This window comes from Bombina bombina, chromosome 1 (genome assembly GCF_027579735.1).
Source record: "Bombina bombina isolate aBomBom1 chromosome 1, aBomBom1.pri, whole genome shotgun sequence".
Classification (NCBI taxonomy): domain Eukaryota; kingdom Metazoa; phylum Chordata; class Amphibia; order Anura; family Bombinatoridae; genus Bombina; species Bombina bombina.
This window is the reverse complement of record NC_069499.1, coordinates 1,026,317,131-1,026,335,464: the sequence shown is the minus strand read 5'-3', so window position 1 is coordinate 1,026,335,464 and position 18,334 is coordinate 1,026,317,131.

Here is an 18,334-nt window from a genome sequence, read left to right as displayed (position 1 = left end):
TTGTGTTTAGCTGTAATTTTCCTCTTACTCATTTACTGTACCCACACATATTATATACTGTTTTTCCTCGCCATTAAATGGACTTTCTAAAGATACCATTATTTTCATCATATCTTATAATTTACTATAATTTTTTTAATAAAATATGAGGGGAAAAACACACTTTTTCTAACTTTGACCCCCAAAATCTGTTACACATCTACAACCACCAAAAAACACCCATGCTAAATAGTTTCTAAATTTTGTCCTGAGTTTAGAAATACCAAATGTTTACATGTTCTTTTCTTTTTTTGCAAGTTATAGGGCAATAAATACAAGTAGCACTTTGCTATTTCCAAACCACTTTTTTTCAAACTTAGCGCCAGTTATATTGTAACACTGATATCTTTCAGGAATCCCTGAATATCCCTTGACATGTACAGGTGAAACTCGAAAAATTAGAATATCGTGCAAAAGTTAATTTATTTCACTAATGCAACTTAAAAGGTGAAACTAATATATGAGATAGACTCATTACATGCAAAGCAAGATAGTTCAAACTGTTATTAATCATAATTGTGATGATAATGGCTTACAGCTCATGAAAACCACAAATGCACAATCTCAGAAAATTAGAATATTGTGAAAAGGTGCAATATTCTAGGCTCAAAGTGTCCCACTCTAATCAGCTAATTAAACCATAACACCTGCAAAGGGTTCCTGATCCTTTAAATGGTTCAGTAGGAATCATATTAATGGGAAAGACTGCTGACCTGACAGTTGTGCAGAAAACCATCATTGACACCCTCCATAAGGAGGGAAAGCCTCAAAAGGTAATTGCAAAAAAAGTTGGATGTTCCCAAAGCACATTAATAGAAAGTTATGGAAGGGAAAAGTGTGGAAGAAAAAAGGTGCAAAAGCAGCAGGGATGACCGCAGCCTGGAGAGGATTGTCAGGAAAATGCCATTCAAAAGTGTTGGGGACTTTCACAAGGAGTGGACTGAGGCTGGAGTCAGTGCATCAAGAGCCACCACACACAGACGGATCCTGGACATGGGCTTCAAATGTCGTATTCCTCTTGTCAAGCCACTCCTGAACAACAAACAACGTCAGAAGCGTCTTACCTGGGCTAAAGAAAAACAGACCTGGTCTGTTGCTCAGTGGTCCAAAGTCCTCTTTTCTGATGAGAGCAAAATTTGCATCTCATTTGGAAACCAAGGACCCAGAGTATGGAGGAAAAATGGAGAGGCACACACTGCAAGATGCTTGAAGTCCAGTGTGAAGTTTCCACAGTCTGTTTTGATTTGGGGAGCCATGTCATCTGCTGGTGTTTGTCCACTGTGCTTCATTAAGTCCAGGATCAACACAGCCGTCTACCAGGAGATTTTGGAGCACTTCATGCTTTCTTCCGCAGACAAGCTCTATGGGGATGCTGACTTCTTTTTCCAGCAGGATTTGGCACCTGCCCACACTGCCAAAAGCACCAAAACCTGGTTCAATGACCGTGGGATTACTGTGCTTGATTTTACAGCAAACTCGCCTGACCTGAACCCCATAGAGAATCTATGGGGCATTGCCAAGAGAAAGATGAGAGCCATGAGACCGAACAATGCAGAAGAGCTGAAGGCCGCTATTGAAGCATCCTGGTCTTCCATAACACCTCAGCAGTGCCACAGGCTGATAGCTTCCATGCCATGCCGCATTGAGGCAGTAATTGCTACAAAAGGGGCCCAAACCAAGTACTAAGTACATACAGTATGCATGCTTATACTTTTTAGAGGTCCGATATTGTTCTATGTACAATCCTTGTTTTATTGATTGCATGTAATATTCTAATTTTCTGAGATTGTGGATTTGGGGTTTTCCTGAGCTGTAAGCCATAATCATCACAATTATGACAAATCATGACTTGAACTATTTTGCTTTGCATGTAATGAGTCTATCTCATATGTTAGTTTCACCTTTTAAGTTGCATTAGTGAAATAAATTAACTTTAAATTAAAAAAATTGTTCACTTTTTCACAAATTTTTTCACAAAATTTAGGTTTCTCACTGAAATTATTTACAAACAACTTGTGCAATAATGGCATAAATGGTTGTAAATGCTTCTCTGGGATCCCCTTTGTTCAAAAATAGCAGACATATATGGCTTTGGCGTTCTTTTTGGTAATTAGAAGGCCGCTAAATGCCACTGTAACCACATGTGTATTATACCCACCAGTGAAGGGGTTAATTAGGGAGCATGTAGGGAGCTTTTTGGGGTAATTTTAGTTTTGGTGTAGTGTAGTAGACATAAAAAGAAAAAGAGAAATCCTTGAGAAAAAAAAAAAAAAAAAATATATATATATATAATAGAACACTTGGTAAGTAAAAAGCGCACACATAGACTATCAGCAATATAATTTCAAAGGTACCTGTATATCGCTCACTGTCCGGTAACACGCTGGGGAGCAATTGGATCAGAGTGTATGGAGATCTGCAGCTGTGGAGACTGAGCCGGTCTGTAATCAGCGTCTGAGTAAATAAAGTATATTCCACTGGGTTGTCCCCACTTGTAGCGCAAAAAACCTCTCCAAAGAAAAGTAAAACTTCCTTTATTGTGATATCAAAAGTAAAAACATGACAGCCTACACACGACTGTAATAAAGCACAATATGTAAAAACACAGTGTCAGTGATCTGAACCACATGCAGACATGTTTCGTGCAGTTGCGCACTTGATCACTGCTTGAAAGCAATCCTGATCACACCTGCTTTATAGCACTTTTCTTAAAGAGACATTTGTGAATAGTAGACACTGTGTGAATTATCTCTCAGTTTACTGCCTATCCTTTGTTGAAGAACATTTTTCAAAAAGTTATTTCATGCATTAGCAGAAATTTTTTTTCTCTTCTACATGTGTACTAATAATGTTAGTTAATATGTGTTAACTTTTATACATTAACTTTTATACATTAAAAATTACATTATATCTTTGCCTCATTTATCCCAAGTATATCTTGTATCACTAGATAAAATTGTAATCTTTGAACTATTTTAAGTGTAATTTATATATGACACAATGTACCATACAGAAATTGTTAAGTTTGTTTCTAGAACAAAGTTTAGACTTTAGAATATGTATAGAGATAATTAATTGATTAAGACTTATATGATCACCATACATTATTTCTCCCTTTTTACATTCTATTTATCTTATCAAAAAGAAAAAGAAAAACTGTTGAATATATATTAATTCACAAAAAGATCAAGGTCTCTACGCATATTGAGACCTAATGGATTACATGTTTTTAATGTGAAAATCCAAAAGACTTCACGTTTGTTAAGTTTGTCTTCTCTGTCTCCTCCTCGTTTCCATAGAGGAACATGATCTATACCTTGAATTTTTAATAAAGACACATCTGAATTGTGTTGGCTTTTAAAGTGCCTTGACACTGGTGTGTCGGTATCATCATCCTCTATTGATCTGAGGTGCTGAAGGAACCTATCTTTAATGCTTCGCTTGGTTTTACCTACATAGTTAATTTTACAGAGATCACACGTAAGTAAATATACTACATGTGTAGTTGAACAATTTATGTAATACTTAATTTTATAGTCTTGCTGGGTAGCAGATGATGAAGAAAAAGTATCGCCCTCAATGACATGGTTACAGGTTTTACATATATTTCTCCTGCATCTAAAGAATCCCTTTCTTTCTTTAAGCCAGCATTTGTTATCTTTTATTGGAAGATTAGATGGAGAGAGGTAGTTTGAAAGTGTTTTGCCTCTTTTGGGTATAATATCTACACCCTCTTCCATTATGGTTTTTAGTACTGGATCTGAATATAATACAGGGACAGTATCTTTAATGATTTTGCTGATGTTTTTAAAATCAGTACTATAGGTAGTTATAAACGTGGGTTTCTCAGTGTCCCTTTTTACATCTTTCCTTTTGTATTTTAGTAAATCCTCCCTAGTTTTTTGTTGAACACTTTCTTTTGCTTTAATTAAAGTGCCTTCACTATATCCTCTCTGTTTTAGTCTTTCTTCAATAATTTTACACTGTTTGTTGTAATCTTCCTCATTAGAGCAATTTCTTTTAGCCCTAATGAATTCACCCTTTGGTATTCCTTGTAGCACGTGTCTAGGGTGACATGATTTGTATAAAAGTGTAGTATTGCCCTGCTGTTGGCTTTCTGTAAAGTATAGAGACTATTTTTTCATGTTCTACATCTGCTTTTAATGTAAGATCTAGAAAGTCTATTGACTCTGTACTTTGTTCTCCTGTGAATTTCAACCCACATCTGTTATTATTTAAATAAGCACAGAAATCTTTTACTTGATCTGTATCTCCCTCAAAAATGAAAAGTAAATCGTCTATATATCTAAAAAAGTGTATAATTCTCTCTCTATGGGGATTTCTTTCTCCAAAGACGTGGAACAGCTCCCACCAACCCATAAATAGGTTGGCGTATGATGGGGCAAACTTGGCCCCCATCGCTGTTCCACGTCTCTGGAGAAAGAAATCTGATCCAAACATAAAGAAATTATGCGTTAAAAGATATTCAATTGCATTAAGTATAAACACTTTTGTTGCTGATTCATAGTCAGTATATTGGTTCAAGAAAAATTCTATGGCTGTTATGCCTAAGTTGTGATCTATACAAGTATACAAGGATGATACATCCACTACTAGAAATCTGTAATTCTCTTTCCATTTGATATTCTGTAACTTATTAAGCAATGATGTGCTATCCTGTATGTAACTTAGTAAATCTTTGACAAGTGGTTGTAAGAAAGTGTCCACCAGATCTGATAAAGGCTCATTTAATGAGTTAATACCTGCAATTATAGGTCGTCCTGGTGGACAGACTAAATCTTTATGTAACTTGGGAAAATAGTGAAATATTGGAATTACTGAATTAGTTGGAGTTAGGACTTCTTCTAATGTAGGAGTTATGATATTGTTTAGTTTAGCTATCTTAGTGATTTTAATTAGCTCTTTCCTAAATTCTCTCGTGGGATTTCCATCTAGTTTGATATATACTTCTTGATCAGACAATTGCCTTTTGGCTTCTTTAATGTAATCTACAGTATTTAAAATGACCACATTTCCTCCTTTATCAGAAGGACGGATCATTATATCTTTATTTTCTTGAAGAGATAATAAAGCTGCTTTTTCTTTATTTGTTAAATTAGAGTACCTTCTTTTTTTACTTTTAAGATTCTTTTCATGTAGTATTCTTAACTTACTTTCCACTGTTTTCTGGAAAATATCTAACACCTTAGGTCTGGTGTGTACTGGATAAAAGGTGCTCTTTTTCTTTAAGTGACCAAATTTAATATCTTCTTCCATTATCTTGTCTATAGATTCCCTATTGCTTTCCTCAGCTAGTTCTTGCAAATCTTTAATAGCACATAAGTCAGGAAATAACAAGACATCAGTAATGGCTGACATGACACTCTCATTAATATCATTTTTAGCCTCAACCTGTGTCATATGCTCACTTTCTGAAAAAAAATGTTTTTTCAAAGTAAGCTTGCGTACAAACTTATTAACGTCTAATACTGTTTCAAACAAATTAAACTGAGCTGATGGCACAAAGTTGAGACCTTTGGACAAAAGATTAATCTCTATGGAGTTCAGGGTAACATTAGACAGATTACAGACACTCAGATCTGCATTTATTTCTTTTTGTTCTGTCCCTGTGATCTCGTGATGTATTTCTTCTGTTGTCCTTTCCTCTGATGTTGTTTGTTGTATCTGTTTCCGCTTGCTGCCCTTGCCCCTGCTTCCTCTATGGGTTTTTTTGTTTTTCTTGGGAAAGTCTGGGGGTCCTCGTTTTTTGACTCCTTATGAGATCCTGATGTTGTAGCTTGTACCTCTAATTCTTGAAATACTGCTGGTGTTTCTTCCTCAGTCTGCAAATCATTATCAGATGAATCAAATTCATATTCTGTGTCTGAGAATGTCACAGTTTTTCCTCCTTTATGTATTCTTCTCTGTTGCCTTCTCTGAAATCTCCTAGGAAATTCTTCTTGTGTCCATCTGTAAACTTGTTTCTGATCGTAATCTTTTTTGTATCTTGTTATTTTTCTTGACTTAAATTGCCATATTTCTTGTCTGAAAGTATTCATGGTTGTTTCAAATTTTTTGTCATATTCCTTAAAGTCTTTGTGATGTTGAAAATCTCTAAGTTTATTTTGAACCTCTTTCATCTCCTGTAACAGCTCTGCTTTTTGTTTTCTCTTGTGCTCCATAAGCAAATCAATTAATGCAAATGAGCATGCATCTAGAATGCTGTTGCATTTGGAGATAAATTCTGTATCCATAATCACAAAGGATGGAAATTTTCTTATACGAAGACCTCTTGGTATTCTGTGTTCATGTTTGTAAATAGAAAAAGATTTGAGATCTAGATCCAGTTTAATATCCTTTTTTCTTAAGGAATCCATTTCGAAGAAAAGACTGTCTATAGTGTGTATTATTTGATTATAAGTTTCAGATACTTCATCCTGAAAGTCTCCCAACACATAACTTGGTTCACTTGAATTATCCATATTTGTTCAAGGATTTTTAGGCAGTATGGAGTACTCACATAAATAATTTATGTGTAAATTAGTGCTTTATTGTGTGTAAAGGCTGTTACTTTTGAATATTTAGAGATCAGAAATTGCGATAAATCCAATCACCTTAGTGTATATTTAAGTACAGTTCTAATCTCTTTTTCTTCTTTAATCCCTTTTATATATCTCCCCTTTAAACCGTGTATCACAGTTTCATTTGTAAGTCAGGTATATTCAATTATGCTTTCCTGGTGCAAACAGCTTAGTTTCTGTTGCCATTAATTAACCACAGATTGCACCTGTTTGTAGCTTTGTGCTTCAGTGGAAAGAAATACATTTGGTCTAATGTGGCTGCTCATACTTCAATCAACAGACATAGTATGCAATAGAACACTTGGTAAGTAAAAAGCGCACACATAGACTATCAGCAATATAATTTCAAAGGTACCTGTATATCGCTCACTGTCCGGTAACACGCTGGGGAGCAATTGGATCAGAGTGTATGGAGATCTGCAGCTGTGGAGACTGAGCCGGTCTGTAATCAGCGTCTGAGTAAATAAAGTATATTCCACTGGGTTGTCCCCACTTGTAGCGCAAAAAACCTCTCCAAAGAAAAGTAAAACTTCCTTTATTGTGATATCAAAAGTAAAAACATGACAGCCTACACACGACTGTAATAAAGCACAATATGTAAAAACACAGTGTCAGTGATCTGAACCACATGCAGACATGTTTCGTGCAGTTGCGCACTTGATCACTGCTTGAAAGCAATCCTGATCACACCTGCTTTATAGCACTTTTCTTAAAGAGACATTTGTGAATAGTAGACACTGTGTGAATTATCTCTCAGTTTACTGCCTATCCTTTGTTGAAGAACATTTTTCAAAAAGTTATTTCATGCATTAGCAGAAAAAATTTTTCTCTTCTACATGTGTACTAATAATGTTAGTTAATATGTGTTAACTTTTATACATTAACTTTTATACATTAAAAATTACATTATATCTTTGCCTCATTTATCCCAAGTATATCTTTCAGGATGAAGTATCTGAAACTTATAATCAAATAATACACAATATAGACAGTCTTTTCTTCGAAATGGATTCCTTAAGAAAAAAGGATATTAAACTGGATCTAGATCTCAAATCTTTTTCTATTTACAAACATGAACACAGAATACCAAGAGGTCTTCGTATAAGAAAATTTCCATCCTTTGTGATTATGGATACAGAATTTATCTCCAAATGGAACAGCATTCTAGATGCATGCTCATTTGCATTAATTGATTTGCTTATGGAGCACAAGAGAAAACAAAAAGCAGAGCTGTTACAGGAGATGAAAGAGGTTCAAAATAAACTTAGAGATTTTCAACATCACAAAGACTTTAAAGAATAAGACAAAAAATTTGAAACAACCATGAATACTTTCAGACAAGAAATATGGCAATTTAAGTCAAGAAAAATAACAAGAGACAAAAAAGATTACGATCAGAAACAAGTTTACAGATGGACACAAGAAGAATTTCCTAGGAGATTTCAGAGAAGGCAACAGAGAAGAATACATAAAGGAGGAAAAACTGTGACATTCTCAGACACAGAATATGAATTTGATTCATCTGATAATGATTTGCAGACTGAGGAAGAAACACCAGCAGTATTTCAAGAATTAGAGGTACAAGCTACAACATCAGGATCTCATAAGGAGTCAAAAAACGAGGACCCCCAGACTTTCCCAAGAAAAACAAAAAAACCCATAGAGGAAGCAGGGGCAAGGGCAGCAAGCGGAAACAGATACAACAAACAACATCAGAGGAAAGGACAACAGAAGAAATACATCACGAGATCACAGGGACAGAACAAAAAGAAATAAATGCAGATCTGAGTGTCTGTAATCTGTCTAATGTTACCCTGAACTCCATAGAGATTAATCTTTTGTCCAAAGGTCTCAACTTTGTGCCATCAGCTCAGTTTAATTTGTTTGAAACAGTATTAGACGTTAATAAGTTTGTACGCAAGCTTACTTTGAAAAAACATTTTTTTTCCAGAAAGTGAGCATATGACACAGGTTGAGGCTAAAAATGATATTAATGAGAGTGTCACGTCAGCCATTACTGATGTCTTGTTATTTCCTGACTTATGTGCTATTAAAGATTTGCAAGAACTAGCTGAGGAAAGCAATAGGGAATCTATAGACAAGATAATGGAAGAAGATATTAAATTTGGTCACTTAAAGAAAAAGAGCACCTTTTATCCAGTACACACCAGACCTAAGGTGTTAGATATTTTCCAGAAAACAGTGGAAAGTAAGTTAAGAATACTACATGAAAAGAATCTTAAAAGTAAAAAAAGAAGGTACTCTAATTTAACAAATAAAGAAAAAGCAGCTTTATTATCTCTTCAAGAAAATAAAGATATAATGATCCGTCCTTCTGATAAAGGAGGAAATGTGGTCATTTTAAATACTGTAGATTACATTAAAGAAGCCAAAAGGCAATTGTCTGATCAAGAAGTATATATCAAACTAGATGGAAATCCCACGAGAGAATTTAGGAAAGAGCTAATTAAAATCACTAAGATAGCTAAACTAAACAATATCATAACTCCTACATTAGAAGAAGTCCTAACTCCAACTAATTCAGTAATTCCAATATTTCACTATTTTCCCAAGTTACATAAAGATTTAGTCTGTCCACCAGGACGACCTATAATTGCAGGTATTAACTCATTAAATGAGCCTTTATCAGATCTGGTGGACACTTTCTTACAACCACTTGTCAAAGATTTACTAAGTTACATACAGGATAGCACATCATTGCTTAATAAGTTACAGAATATCAAATGGAAAGAGAATTACAGATTTCTAGTAGTGGATGTATCATCCTTGTATACTTGTATAGATCACAACTTAGGCATAACAGCCATAGAATTTTTCTTGAACCAATATACTGACTATGAATCAGCAACAAAAGTGTTTATACTTAATGCAATTGAATATCTTTTAACGCATAATTTCTTTATGTTTGGATCAGATTTCTTTCTCCAGAGACGTGGAACAGCGATGGGGGCCAAGTTTGCCCCATCATACGCCAACCTATTTATGGGTTGGTGGGAGCTGTTCCACGTCTTTGGAGAAAGAAATCCCCATAGAGAGAGAATTATACACTTTTTTAGATATATAGACGATTTACTTTTCATTTTTGAGGGAGATACAGATCAAGTAAAAGATTTCTGTGCTTATTTAAATAATAACAGATGTGGGTTGAAATTCACAGGAGAACAAAGTACAGAGTCAATAGACTTTCTAGATCTTACATTAAAAGCAGATGTAGAACATGAAAAAATAGTCTCTATACTTTACAGAAAGCCAACAGCAGGCAATACTACACTTTTATACAAATCATGTCACCCTAGACACGTGCTACAAGGAATACCAAAGTGTGAATTCATTAGGGCTAAAAGAAATTGCTCTAATGAGGAAGATTACAACAAACAGTGTAAAATTATTGAAGAAAGACTAAAACAGAGAGGATATAGTGAAGGCACTTTAATTAAAGCAAAAGAAAGTGTTCAACAAAAAACTAGGGAGGATTTACTAAAATACAAAAGGAAAGATGTAAAAAGGGACACTGAGAAACCCAGGTTTATAACTACCTATAGTACTGATTTTAAAAACATCAGCAAAATCATTAAAGATACTGTCCCTGTATTATATTCAGATCCAGTACTAAAAACCATAATGGAAGAGGGTGTAGATATTATACCCAAAAGAGGCAAAACACTTTCAAACTACCTCTCTCCATCTAATCTTCCAATAAAAGATAACAAATGCTGGCTTAAAGAAAGAAAGGGATTCTTTAGATGCAGGAGAAATATATGTAAAACCTGTAACCATGTCATTGAGGGCGATACTTTTTCTTCATCTGCTACCCAGCAAGACTATAAAATTAAGTATTACATAAATTGTTCAACTACACATGTAGTATATTTACTTACGTGTGATCTCTGTAAAATTAACTATGTAGGTAAAACCAAGCGAAGCATTAAAGATAGGTTCCTTCAGCACCTCAGATCAATAGAGGATGATGATACCGACACACCAGTGTCAAGGCACTTTAAAAGCCAACACAATTCAGATGTGTCTTTATTAAAAATTCAAGGTATAGATCATGTTCCTCTATGGAAACGAGGAGGAGACAGAGAAGACAAACTTAACAAACGTGAAGTCTTTTGGATTTTCACATTAAAAACATGTAATCCATTAGGTCTCAATATGCGTAGAGACCTTGATCTTTTTGTGAATTAATATATATTCAACAGTTTTTCTTTTTCTTTTTGATAAGATAAATAGAATGTAAAAAGGGAGAAATAATGTATGGTGATCATATAAGTCTTAATCAATTAATTATCTTTATACATATTCTAAAGTCTAAACTTTGTTCTAGAAACAAACTTAACAATTTCTGTATGGTACATTGTGTCATATATAAATTACACTTAAAATAGTTCAAAGATTACAATTTTATCTAGTGATACAAGATATACTTGGGATAAATGAGGCAAAGATATAATGTAATTTTTAATGTATAAAAGTTAATGTATAAAAGTTAACACATATTAACTAACATTATTAGTACACATGTAGAAGAGAAAAAAAATTTCTGCTAATGCATGAAATAACTTTTTGAAAAATGTTCTTCAACAAAGGATAGGCAGTAAACTGAGAGATAATTCACACAGTGTCTACTATTCACAAATGTCTCTTTAAGAAAAGTGCTATAAAGCAGGTGTGATCAGGATTGCTTTCAAGCAGTGATCAAGTGCGCAACTGCACGAAACATGTCTGCATGTGGTTCAGATCACTGACACTGTGTTTTTACATATTGTGCTTTATTACAGTCGTGTGTAGGCTGTCATGTTTTTACTTTTGATATCACAATAAAGGAAGTTTTACTTTTCTTTGGAGAGGTTTTTTTGCGCTACAAGTGGGGACAACCCAGTGGAATATATATATATATATATATATATATATATATTGCTATGTATCTCAAACTGAGTATAAGAAGTCTCAAAATAGTCTCAAATCTCAAATAGCACCAAACCCCAATACAAAAATGTTCAATACCTGTATAGCCGTAATATCTGCAGTTCACAAGCAGAATCTTGGGAGCTATGGCAATGTTCACTGTACTTATACGTATGCAGGGCTCTTCCGTGCTCCACACGGGCCAGGAATAACAATCCGCCTGCCTCCAGAGCTGTGTCCCAATCACCGCCTTTACTCACACTACCGAAGATCCGAGCGGCACAGGTAGGTATACAGGGCTCTTCGTGTTCCACACGGACCAGGAGATTATTGTACTCCTTTCTCCCCCAGAACTGTGTCCTGGTCCTCACCTTGTTGCACTTCCGGAAATCCCAAACGGTATAGGTGAGAAGCGTCAGCCGTGACGTCAGCCAAGGGGGTTTGGTGGATGAGCTGGTTCTTACCCTGGGGATACACTGTTAAATAGCAGCCTCCAAAACTGGTGTGTCCAGGAAACAAGCAAAAAAAGGAGCGGAGCTGCAGCAACAATAGTGAATAAAACTGAATTTATTGATACAAAGTTAAAATAGGTACAAAAAGAATGCATCCATGGCTAAATGCCACTGCGCACCACACGTGTATTATGCCCAGCAGTGAAGGGGTTAATTAGGGAGCATGTAGGGAGCTTTTTGGGGTAATTTTAGCTTTGGTGTAGTGTAGTAGACAACCCAAAGTATTGATCTAGGCCCATTTTGGAATATTTCATGCCACCATTTCACCGCCAAATGTGATCAAATTAAAAATAAAATTACATTTTTCACAATTTTAGGTTTATCACTGAAATTATTTACAAACAGCTTGTGCAATTATGGCACAAATGGTTGTAAATGCTTTTCTGGGATCCCCTTTGTTCAGAAATAGCAGACATATATGGCTTTGGCATTGCTTTTTGGTAATTAGAAGGCCGCTAAATGCCGCTGCGCATCACCTGTGTATTATGTCTAGCAGTGAAGGGGTTAATTAGGTAGCTTGTAGGGAGCTTGCAGGGTGAATTTTAGCTTTAGTGTAGACATCAGCCTCCCACCTGACACATCACACACACTGATCCATCCCAAACAGCTCTCTTCCCTCCCCCGCCCCACTATTGTCCCCACTATCCTAAGTACTGGCAGAAAGTCTGCAAGTACTAAAATAAAAGGTATCTTTGAATTTTTGTTAGCATATTTACATATTCTGCTGTGTAGTATCCCCCCTTAGTCCCCCATCTCCCTGATCCCCCCCAAACAGTTCTCTAAGCCTCCCCCTCTACCTTATTGGGAGCCATCTTGGGTATTGGCAGCTGTCTGCCAGTACCCAGTTTACAAAAAAAAAAAGATTTTTTTTTCTGTAGTGTAGCTTCCCCCCCTCCAAGAACCCTTAGATCTATTTTTTTTTCCCAATTCCCACCACCTTTCTCCCACTTTGTAGCATTAAAATTTTCCATAGTGTAAGTGGTTCCCACCTGCTCCCGCCCCGTGCACGTGCCCGCCCCGCCCCCCCATGCACGCACGCGTGTTCATGCGCATCTGATGGCCAAGGATGGTTATTGCAGGATGCCTCTATATTGAGGCATCACTGCAATAACCAGAAAGCGGCTGGAAGCGATCAGGATCGCTTCCACCACTTTCCAAGACCGACATGGAGGACGTACCCTGCACGGCATCGGTCGTTAAGGGGTTAAGTGCTTGTAACTTTAGATTGAGTGAATACATTTCTGGGCACCTTTAGGGCATGATAATCTAAAGGACTCTGGGCTGGTGAGATTATATAAGAATGCTCACCAGTACTTCTATTTCCCTAGTGGAATGATCTAAACTCAATTTATACCCTGAAAACAGGATGTCATGCTAGGGGGCGTATACTTAATTTTTGTATGGGAAGGAGATGCATACATTACAAAAGTGCACACTAATGTTTGTATTTTAAAAATCTTACGAAATGAATAATTTAACAATTTACACAAAAATACACAGGAAAACAATCGGCTAGATTTAGAGTTCTGCGTTAGCCATCAAAAGCAGCATTAAGGGGTCCTAACGCTGGTTTTGGCCGGCCGCTGGTATTTAGAGTCAGGCAGGAAAGGGTCTAACGCTCACTTTCAAGCCTCAACTTTTCCATACCGCAGATCCCCTTACGCCAATTGCGTATCCTATCTTTTCAATGGGATCTGCCTAACGCTGGTATTTAGAGTCTTGGCTAAAGTGAGCGGTAGACCCTCTACCGACAAGACTCCAGCCGCAGAAAAAAATCAGTAATTAAGAGCTTTATGGGCTAACCCCGGTTTATAAAGCTCTTAACTACAGTGCTCTAAAGTACACTAACACCCATAAACTACCTATGTACCCCTAAACCGAGGCCCCCCACATCGCCGCCACTATAATAAATATTTTTAACCCCTAATCTGCCGACCCCACACTGCCGCCACCTACATTATCCCTATGAAACCCTAATCTGCTGCCCCTAACATCGCCGACACCTACATAATATTTATTAACCATTAATCTGCCCCCCCCCCAACCTCGCCTCTACCTAACTACACTTATTAACCCCTAATCTGCCGACCGGACCTCGCCGCTACTCTAATAAATATATTAACCCCTAAAGCTAAGTCTAACCCTAACCCTAACACCCCCCTAAATTAAATATAATTTTAATGTAACAAAATAAATTAACTCTTATTAACTAAAGTATTGCTATTTAAAACTAAATACTTACCTGTAAAATAAACCCTAATATAGCTACAATATAACGAATAATTATATTGTAGCTATTTTAGGATTTATATTTATTTTACAGGCAACTTTGCATTTATTTTAACTAGGTACAATAGCTATTAAATAGTTATTAACTATTTAATAGCTACCTAGTTAAAATAATTACAAAATTACCTGTAAAATAAATCCTAACCTAAGTTACAATTAAACCTAACACTACACTATCAATTAATAAATTAATCAAATAAATTACCTACAATTACAAACAATTAAATAAACTAAATTAAATTACAAAAAAAACAAAACACTAAATTACAGAAAATAAAAAAAGATTACAAGAATATTAGGCTAATTACACCTACTCTAAGCCCCCTAATAAAATAAAAAAGCCCCCCAAAATAATAAAGGTCCCTAACCTATTCTAAATTAAAAAGTAACCAGCTCTTTTATCAGCCCTTAAAAGGGCTTTTTGCGGAGCATGCCCCTAAGTAATCAGCTCTTTTGCCTGTAAAAAATAATACAACACCCCCAACATTAAAAGCCACCACCCACATACCCCTACTCTAACCCAAACCCCCTTAAATAAACCTAACACTACCCCCCTGAAGATCTCCCTACCTTGAATCGTGTTCACCCAGCCGGGCACCGATGGACCAAAAGAGGACATCCGGAGCAGCAGAAGTCATCATCCTATCCGGGCAGAAGAGGACATCCGGACTGGCAGACATCTTCATCCAAGCTGCATCTTCTATCTTCATCCATCCGGAGCGGAGCCATCTTCTTCCAGCCGACGCGGATCCATCCTCTTCAACTGACTCGCCTAATGAAGGTTCCTTTAAATTATGTCATCCAAGATGGCGTCAATCGAATTCCGATTGGCTGATAGGATTCTATCAGCCAATCTGAATTAAGGTAGGATCCAATCAGCCAATCAGATTGAGCTCGAATTCTATTGGCTGTTCCGATCAGCCAATAGAATGCAAGCTCAATCTGATTGAATCAGATTTTTCCTACCTGAATTCCGATTGGCTGATAGAATCCTATCAGCCAATCGGAATTCGAGGGACGCCATCTTGGATGACATAATTTAAAGGAACCTTCATTAGGCGAGTCAGTTGAAGAGGATGGATCCGCGTTGGCTGGAAGAAGATGGCTCCGCTCCGGATGGATGAAGATAGAAGATGCAGCTTGGATGAAGATGTCTGCCAGTCCAGATGTCCTCTTCTGCCCGGATAGGATGATGACTTCTGCTGCTCCGGATGTCCTCTTTTGGTCCATCGGTGCCCAGCTGGGTGAACACGACTCAAGGTAGGGAGATCTTCATGTTGGGGGGGGGTTGTATTTTTTTTTACAGGCAAAAGAGCTGATTACTTAGGGGCATGCCCCGCAAAAAGCCCTTTTAAGGGCTGGTAAAAGAGCTGGTTACTTTTTAATTTAGAATAGGGTAGGGACCTTTATTATTTTGGGGGGCTTTTTTATTTTATTAGGGGACTTAGAGTAGGTGTAATTAGCCTAATATTCTTGTAATCTTTTTTTATTTTCTGTAATTTAGTGTTTGTTTGTTTGTTTTTTGTAATTTAGTTTAGTTTATTTAATTGTTTGTAATTGTAGGTAATTTATTTAATTAATTTATTGATAGTGTATTGTTAGGTTTAATTGTAACTTAGGTTAAGATTTATTTTACAGGAAATTTTGTAATTATTTTAACTAGGTAGCTATTAAATAGTTAATAACTATTTAATAGCTATTGTACCTAGCTAAAATAAATACAAGTTGCCTGTAAAATAAATATAAATCCTAAAATAGCTACAATATAATTATTCGTTATATTGTAGCTATATTAGGGTTTATTTTACAGGTAAGTATTTAGTTTTAAATAGGAATACTTTAGTTAATAAGAGTTAATTTATTTCGTTAGATTAAAATTATATTTAATTTAGGGGGGTGTTAGGATTATGGTTAGACTTAGCTTTAGGGGTTAATACATTTATTAGAGTTGCGGCGAGGTCCAGTCGGCAGATTAGGGGTTAATAATTAAAGTTAGGTGGTGGCGATGTTAGGGAGGGCAGATTAGGGGTTCATTCTATTTATTATAGGGTTTGCGAGGTGGGAGTGCGGTGGTTTAGGGGTTAATAACTTTATTAGAGTAGCGGCGAGGTCCGGTCGGCAGATTTGGGGTTAATAAGTGTAGGTAAGGTAGCGGCGGCATTGGGGGGGCAGATTAGGGGTTAATAAATATAATATAGGGGTCGACAATGTTAGGGGCAGCAGATTAGGGGTACATAGGTATAATGTAGGTTGTGGCGGTGTACGGAGCTGCAGATTAGGGGTTAATAATAATATGCAGGGGTCAGCGATGTCGGGGGTGGCAGATTAGGGGTTAATAAGTGAAAGGTTAGGGGTCTGTAGACTCGGGGTTCATGTTAGGGTGTTAGGTGCAGACTTAGAAAGTGTTTCTCCATAGGAAACAATGGGGCTGCATTGGGAGCTGAACGCTGCTTTTTTGCAGGTGTTAGGTTTTTTTTCATCCCAAACTGCCCCATTGTTTCCTATGGGGGAATCGTGCATGAGCATGTTTTAGCTGCTTACCGCTACTGTAAGCAACGCTGGTATTGAGGGTTGAAGTGGCGGTACATTAGGCTCAACGCACCCTTTTTGGAGCCTAACGCAGCCCTTCAGACAACTCTAAATACCAGCGTTGTCTTAAGGGTGCGTTGGGAAAAAAAGCGGCGTTCGCTACGCGGGTCTTTACCGACAAAACTCTAAATCTAGGCGAATGTGTTGTTAAAGTGCATCAAAAATTGTAACAAAATTGTGCACTAAAAATCGCATTTTATCAAAAAACTTAAAAATGTGTTTGTAAATTACACAAGAATTAATCATATTAAATATGAACAGCATAAAACGTAACTTAAGTACAATGTATGTGCAAAAATCACTTAGAAATTCATACTTCTAAGTACTAAATAAAAAACATAATTGTTGTTTTTTGTAAAATGAGCTGAACATGGGTGTTCCATGGGCGTGTATGAAATTGTTTCTCTAATCCCAACATAATTCTGTTAAGATTTTCTCACTGCAGATCTCACAGCTTTTTCTCACAAACTAAAAGGTGGCAAGCTTTTATCAAAATACTTAAAATACGTATAACCCATGCATACCAAAATAGAAGCAATTGTAAGATGCTATACGCAGAAAGCAGTGTACTGGGATTTATATTAGCTGCACTCCCTGCTCACTGATACCTTTGTTCTACATATGTGTATATATGTATGTATATATATATATATATATATATATATATATACAGATACAGGACAATAAACAGTGAAGTCTCACTATTTTTCAAAAGTGCCAAGTTTAATTTATGTTTCAGGAATGTATCTTACATTCTTCAGAACCAGGGCCACCACTAGAAATTTTGGGGCCCCTGACTTAACCATTGATCAGCCCCCCCCCCCCTTTGACATGTGCAATTTTTGACCAAGTGACTAAAACGTATATGCACTTTATTCTTATGTGTCTATTTAAAATTGGAAATGTTGTAAAGGTAGTAACATACATACACACACACAGACAAACTCATACACTGAAACACACGCACACACTCACACATAAGGATTCACATAGCAGACACTTAAATAAACACAAAAACACAATCAGACACAAAAACTCAGCACTTGTTTATATTGACCTGACAGGTAATGAGGTAAACTACAGTTTTCTAAAAAAAAAAAAGGAAATTTAGAAAACAAAATATGGAGTTCTGATTATCTTTTTGTAAAGGAAGATGCAACTAAATGATGACAACAGCATGCAGTGGCTGAAAGGAAGGGCCCTGAACTGCCTAAACAATAATTTAAAGGTTAAATGGTGGATTGGTGACTTCCTGAAAGGTCTCGTTAGTCTCAAAGTCTGTAGAAAGATGTAAATAATCAGTAGTAAGGTCAAAATGTCCTAAAAAGGAACAGAAAATGGACACACACACAAACTCAAACTTGCACATACAAGGAAACACCGACAGAGACAGCC